This window comes from Ahaetulla prasina, chromosome 2 (assembly GCF_028640845.1).
Source record: "Ahaetulla prasina isolate Xishuangbanna chromosome 2, ASM2864084v1, whole genome shotgun sequence".
Lineage (NCBI taxonomy): Eukaryota > Metazoa > Chordata > Lepidosauria > Squamata > Colubridae > Ahaetulla > Ahaetulla prasina.
Window position 1 is genome coordinate 147343264 of NC_080540.1, and position 7283 is coordinate 147350546.

At 40.4% G+C, this 7283-nt stretch overlaps 1 protein-coding gene across 3 annotated transcripts in view; it reads right to left on the bottom strand.

The window, feature by feature from the left end:
- Positions 1–7283, bottom strand: part of TMEM198 (transmembrane protein 198) — an 80665-nt gene that overhangs the window by 26344 nt on the left and 47038 nt on the right. Inside the window, exon 6 of one of the 3 annotated variants that reach the window (XM_058167458.1) lies at positions 6675–6799. The exons of the other annotated variants lie outside the window; for them this stretch is intronic. The gene's annotated coding sequence lies outside the window, so the exon portion shown is untranslated. Of the gene's footprint in view, positions 1–6674; positions 6800–7283 lie in introns of those variants that run through there. 3 annotated transcript variants of the gene reach the window in all.

Sequence of the window (7283 nt, forward strand, 5' to 3'; positions counted from 1 at the left end):
ATTTGCTATTTATTTATTAAATTTGCTTGCTGCCCACCTGGATTGCTTACAGAGGTGGGTTTCAGCAGGTTCTGACCAGTTCTGGAGAACCGGTAGTAGAAATTTTGAGTAGTTCAGAGAACCGGTTGTAAAAATTCTGACTGGCCCCACCCCCATCTATTGTCTACCTCCCAAGTCCCAGCTGATTGGGAGGAAATGGGGATTTTGCAGTAACCTTCCTCTGGATTGGGATGGAAATGGAGATTTTACAGTATCCTTCCGTTGCCACGCCCACCAAGCCACACCCATCAAACCATGCCATGCCCACCAAGCCACACCCACAGAACTGGCAGTAAAAAAATTTGAAACCCACCACTGATTGCTTACAACATCAAACATTCATTTTAAACAATGAAATGTAGGGATTATAAAACAGAAAAGGAAAAGGAGGAGAATTAGCAGTTTAGTATTAAAATTAATGCTTTCCTGATAACCAATTGAAGTCTATTTCCTGCTAATTTAAACCAGTGGTGAAATCCAAATTTTTTTACTACGGGTTCTGTGGGCGTTGGCTTGGTGTACATGGTGTGGCTTGGTGGGTGTGGCTTGGTAAGCGTGGCAGGGGAAGGATACCTCAAAATCTCCATTCCCACCCCACTCTGGGGCCAGCCAGAGGTGGCATTTGCTGGTTCTCCGAACTACTCAAAATTTCTGCTACCGGTTCTCCAGAACCTGTTGGAACCTGCTGGATTTCACCCCTGATTTAAACCCATTGTGTCTTGTCTTGTCTTGTGTTGTCTTGTCTTCAAAAATTAAAACTGAATAAGTCTATCTATCATTTACACTTTGGAAACTACAGGTGGTCCTCAACGTACGACCACAATAGAGCCAAAATTTATGTTGCTAAGTGAGAAATACGTTGAGTGAGTTTTCCCCCTGAACCATTGCAGTTGTTGAGTTAGTAACATGGTTGTTAAGTGAATCTGGTTTCCCCATTGACTTTGCTTTGTGATTTTGAAGATCACAAAAATGTGACCACATGACCCCAGGACACTGCAACCATCATAAATGTGAGTCAGTTGTGGATCTATGTCAGTGGTAGTCAACCTGGTCCCCACCTCCCACTAGTGGGCGTTCTAGCTTTCATGGTGGCCGGTAGTGGTTTTGTCCGATACTGAAGCACTTTCCTTTTTTTAAATTTAATTGACTTTTAAAAAAAATTTCATTGCATTATTTAAAAACATTTTCATTAGGTTTTCATAAAATTCCCCGTGATAATTTAAATTTCTGAAAATATACTATTTGTATCGCCCGCGCATAAGTTTAGTTCACGTTACCTAAGTGAAACTAAATTGTGCTATAGTGCGACCGCAAACAAAAGAGCCTCGTCCCAGAATAACTCGCGCATCTCCACCACCACCACCCAGCTGTAACAGACAAGCAGAGCCGGTAGCTTGTGCCCCCCCAACCCAATCCACAATGCACAAGAGGCATGCGCAGACGACGATACATGGCGCATTACTGTGGAACTGGTGGGCAGTTAGAAAATTTTACCACTAACAGAGATACAAAAGTAGGTGGTAGGTATAAAAAGGTTGACTACCCCTGCTCTATGTGGATGCTACAACGGTCCTAAGTGTGAAAAATTGTCATAAGTCACTTTTTTCAGTGCTGTTGTAACTTCAAACGGTCACTAAGTAAATTGTTGTAAATTAAGGACTACCTGTAAGAGGTCTTCCATCAAGTCTCCTCTTCTCTGACTAACCATACCAATTTCTCATATATTTTTTTCATCCAAGTCTCTTCCAGTTGCTTTATCATCTTGGTTACTTTATTCTTCAGAGGCTCCCACTTATCAGTGCTTTTCCTAAAATGCGGTGCTCAGAACTGGATTTAGAATTCTGACAAGGCAGGCATATTGTAACCAATGCAGAATAGAGAGACCCTATTACTTCTTTTGGTCTGGACACTCTACTTTGGATGCAGTTTAGGATTGCATCTGCTGTTTTTGCAGCTGTATCACACTGTAGCCCTCATATTCAGCTGCCCAGGATCATCTCCCCTATCCTGTAGTTATGCCTTTCATTTTTCTTACCCTACTGAAAAACTGCATTACCTGTTGAAATTAATTGTGTTGCTCTAGCTTGTTGAGATTTTTCGGAGGTTTCGCCTCTTTGTTACTTGTCATCTTTGTGCCATCTGCAAATGTGACAATTGTATTTCCCAGCTGCTCATCCAATATCACTTGTAAATAATTGTTGAGGTCCCTGCGACAAGCCCTGCTGTGTGCTAACCAACCTATCTTTCCTGTTGGTACAGAGCTAATTCACATACACTTGGGGGTTCATTGTTAAACCAGCTCATCTAATAGTGGCATAGACCAATCCACATTTTGCCTTCTTAATTCATTTTATATCTACTCAAGCTTCAAAGCACAATTGAAAAGCCTGCACAAATAAGATCCCACATACACAGAGTTTTCGCCTGCACGGTTATATCTGCTTCTTTGTTATTCAGATCTTTGGAAGGGTGTAAGGAACATAGTTTCCAGACATTGTTGACATGCTGTGTCCAACTTCTGCCAGCAAGGCTCTTAATAAGAGATTTTGCAGTTTGGAGTTTAGCCACCTTTAGAGGCTTCAGAAAGGGAGGGGAGATTAGAACGATCTTACTTCAACAGCCAGATGTTCATTTGAAACAGGTTGTTAAGATTAGGGAAGAGATAAAGAAAATAAGACTAGGTGATGTATTAATCTGCTGCTCGGTATTAAAATTCTACATTTATTTATTTATTTTGTCACAACAGTATATATAAGCATAAGCATGAAAGTAACTATATAATATATAAGCATATATATATATATATATATAAGCATAAGCATGCAATAACTATATTAATTGGATATAATGAAAAAAAACTATAGGACAGGAATGATAGGCACGCTTGTGCTCTTATGCACGCCCCTTACAGACCTTTTAGGAATGGGGTGAGGTCAATAGAAGACAGTTTTTGGTTCAAGCTTTGGGGATTTTGAGAAGAGACCATAGAGTCAGGTAGTGTGTTCCAAGCATTAATGCCCTATGCACGATCACTCACGCTCTCGTCTGGATTACTGCAATGCTCTCTACATGGGGCTCCCCTTGAGGAGCACCCGGAGACTCCAGGTAGTTCAGAATGCGGCTGCGTGGGTGATAGAGGGAGCCCCTCGGGGCTCCCACATAACACCTCTCCTGCGCAGACTGCACTGGCTGCCTGTGGCCTTCCGGGTGCGCTTCAAGGTTTTGGTAATGATCTTCAAAGCGCTCCATGGCATAGGGCCGGGCTATTTACGGGATCGTCTGCTGCTACCGAATACCTCTCACCGACCCGTGCGGTCTCACAGAGAGGGACTCCTCAGGGTACCGTCAGCTAGGCAGTGCCGTCTGGCGACACCCAGGGGAAGGGCTTTCTCTGTGGGGGCTCCCACCCTTTGGAACGAGCTTCCCCCAGGACTTCGTCAACTTCCGGACCTCTGAACCTTTCGCCGCTAGCTTAAAATTCATCTATTCATCTGCACAGGACTGGACTAGATTTTAGATTTTAAATTTAAACTGGTTTTAATGGGTTTTATTATGTATACTGTTATTTTTAATTATTTGGCTATTTGGAATAAGTTTTTTAATGGATGTTTTATTTTGTATTTATATGTATTTTTATCTGCCTGTAAATCGCCCTGAGTCCCTAGGGAGATAGGGCGGTATATAAATACGAAAAATAAATAAATAAATAAATAAATAAATTAACAACTCTGTTACAGAAGTCATATTTTCTGCAATCAAGATTGAAGCGGTTAACATTAAGTTTAAATCTATTGTTTGCTCTTGTATTGTTGTGATTGAAGCTGAAGTAGTCTTTAACAGGAAGGACATTGCAATAGATGATTCTATGAGTTAAACACAGGTCCTGTACATAAGGCCAGCTTGCTGAGATAAGAGAAAAGGCATAAACGAAAATGTACCTCAGAATGTGGTGGAGCCTGTTTGGAAACTCTTCCATGGATTTTAATCCTTCCCAGGCCCATGGACTATTTTCGTTGGAAATGTTGTGTGGTAATGGCAATGGTAAGCCTTTGGCAGTGTGATCCAAGCTGGGTTGCCCCACCCTCTCCCCACGGGTATCTGCCACAGTATCTTGATGCCATTTTCAGGCTTTGCGATTCTGAAAAATACTTGATCCTACAATCAAGTGGCATATAAAAGTGAGAGGTGTGGGGTGGTTACTCTGACTCTGACATCATCCTGAGTTGCTTCCCTGAGGCAGGTAGCCTCTTTTATACTTCCTTAGCTGTCTGTCCACTGCATATCATTGTCATTCCTCAGGTTTTGGAATGGCTGCTGGCCTGTGTTGGATGAGGACTCTCAAACTCTCCTTGGTCTGCTGTGACACATATATCTAACCACAAGGGTTTGGACCAGTGTTGGCCGCTATTGATCTGAAGGCCAACTCTGACCAGTTCTGAAGTTCAAGCCAAATGTTAATTAAAGAACAGGAACTGCTCCTGCTAAATGTAAAATTCAGCACTTTGTGTCTCTATCTATCCATACTGTGGATGGGAAGAATTAGCTATGCAGTAATATATGTTCTCAAGCGACAATTACAAGCACCTCTGTATTTATTGTTTGGAGTTGTCTACTTACCCTCCTACATGGTGGCTCTAATTCTTCATTGCAAATAATGATTATTTGTGTAGCTAATTTGCCCATATTATTTTATTTTGTCACAACAGTATACACAAGCATCAACATAAATCAGCAAAATATCATATAAGCATATATATGAGCAAAAGTATGTAATAATTGTATTAATTTGATATAATGAAAGGAAACATTAGGACAGGAACGGTAGGCACTTTTGTGCTCTTATGCACGCCCCTTATAGTCCTCTTAGGAATGGGGTGAGGTCAATGGTAGACAGTTTTTTGTTAAAGCTTTTAGGAGTTTGAGAAAAGAATCCAGCTCCCACTGGCTGCTGAATCCATTCATGTGGCACACAGATGGAAATTGTGTACTTTTCTTCATTAATGCATCTCAACTAGTTTCTTTTCCAAAATTTGCTTTGCACAAACACTTAAAAATTGAACCCAGTCCATGAGATGGGAAGTCAAGTTCTTGGGCCTCAACAAAGGGCCAACCCCATTCAGTTTCTCAGGGAAGAACAACTTGCATTCCAAGTGGCCAGAAGCTGCTACTGTAGTTGTGTGGTCTAAGGTAGTTTGAGGTCACCTTTTAAAATTTCCAAAGACCAGAGAACGATGCACACGCAAAATAAAACAGCAAGAGAACAAGTAGTATTTTCTTCTCTCCATCGCAAATTACTCATATTGAGTGGTATGTTCTAAGAGCAAACTAGGTATTTATATAATCGGATGGTTTAGAAAGCAATCCTTGAGGTCAGCTGACTAAAAGTTCAAGCAGGCTGAGATGCACTGCAACCTAGACAGTGCCTGTCTTCCTTCCTCCCTCCCTCCCTCCCTCCCTCCCGTTCCCCTTCCTGCTGACTGCCCACTTATCAGGGCAACTCTAGATGGCTAACAATGCCTTTAATTAATTTTCTGAATAGAGTAACAATAGGTTTTTAAAAATCTGATAAATAATACTTGCTTAAATAAGCATTGGGGGCTACTAATTGTGCCAGCAGATAACTTTTGATTAGTTAGAGACTGGGGAAAATTTATTTGTTTCAAATTGTCCAGGATGCCCTTCAAAAGCTAATGCTGAGATAGAACGATACTGGGCACAGCACTGGGCACCATCTGTAATTGTTCTGTCCCTTCTAAGTTCACTGTTTAGATACAATGGGCAACTCTGTCAAAAATGCTACTGGAACACTTTTGCGGGTCAAATTGGTTTCTGTGGAGGGAATGAAGAGAGGCCACCTTATGATGGGAAATGATAAATGGTTTATAAAATAAATGCCTGATAACCACCATTCAAATTATTTTAATATTAATGTGAAGATGGAAGAGAGAACGAGAATAATGAAAGAACATTTTTATCACTGGTTTTTCCTTCACTGAAAACAAACAAAAAGATCATTGAACAATCCAATTCAAAGTTCTGATACAAATGACTAAGATCAAATTCTCCTATTTTGGACACATTATGCAAAGATCTTGAGAAAGCTTTAATGCTGGGAAAGGTGGAAGGAAAGAGAAGATGAGGACAATCAGCAGAAAGGATGGATAGATTCGGTTACAGTAGTGATGTGGTGTGTGTGTTGTAGTGAGCCTTGAAGGACCAGCTTGGGAACAAATTATCATGGAAAAAATCTATCTGATCTCAAAGAGTTGACCATGATTTGATAGCACATAATTAATCATCAGTCAAATTGGATATTTCCACAGTTTTGAGAAGTTGAAGATAGGGTGCCTAGAACTGAAAGAATGGTTTCACATATTGCTTTGCAACTTGAACGAAGGATGTCAACCTGCATGAAGGATGGACTTGCATCATGAAAACGAAGCCTCACACTTTGTACAGGAGTAGTTGAATCACTGCGCAAAAATATGTATTCCTTTTTGACTCATGATCAGTCACATTATCTGATAGCAATGAAATGTGTCCCTTTGACATTCCTTTGTGTCAATTGGTGTGCTGGCAGTTATTCACAGATTTCTCTAAATATGTATGTCTGTACAGTAGGTTTGTAGGGGGGGGGAAACCTCATGAAATCCTTGAGATATAATTAAATGTTAGTGATTTGGCATGAAGGATGGGAAGAACAGAGAGGGCTCTGTTGATGCTTTATCCTGGGTTGTGATTTTCTTCTTTCTTGCAATCGCTGGGGGGAAAAAATGGAATCTGGGATTATTGCCTGTTCTTTTTTTCTTTTTCTTTTTTTTAAGTTTTGCTGTAAAATATAAATAGAAACATACCCTTTTGGGACATAAGAGGGACAATCTGCTTAGAAATTAGAAAGGGACACTGAGTTGCATTAAAGGAAATATTTGTTCAGGATTGAGTGAAATTATTTAGGGGGCCAGATTATGGTATCAATTGCCTTCACACTCCTGGAATCAAAAGAAAGTAATATTCAGCTCATGCTAGTTGCAGTGCAGTTTTTGTTCCTTCTATTCAATTGTGTCTGGTTCTCAAAGTTTGCCTGGATAAGTCCCTACATTTTTCTTGGCAAGGTTTACTATGAAATAAATGGCTTATATTTAATTTCAAGGGGCAGGCCTATTGTATCTTTGTATATGGCTCTTAATTGTTTTAAATTTATTGATAATGTCCCACAAAAAAGATGCTGAGATCCTAGAAAGAGT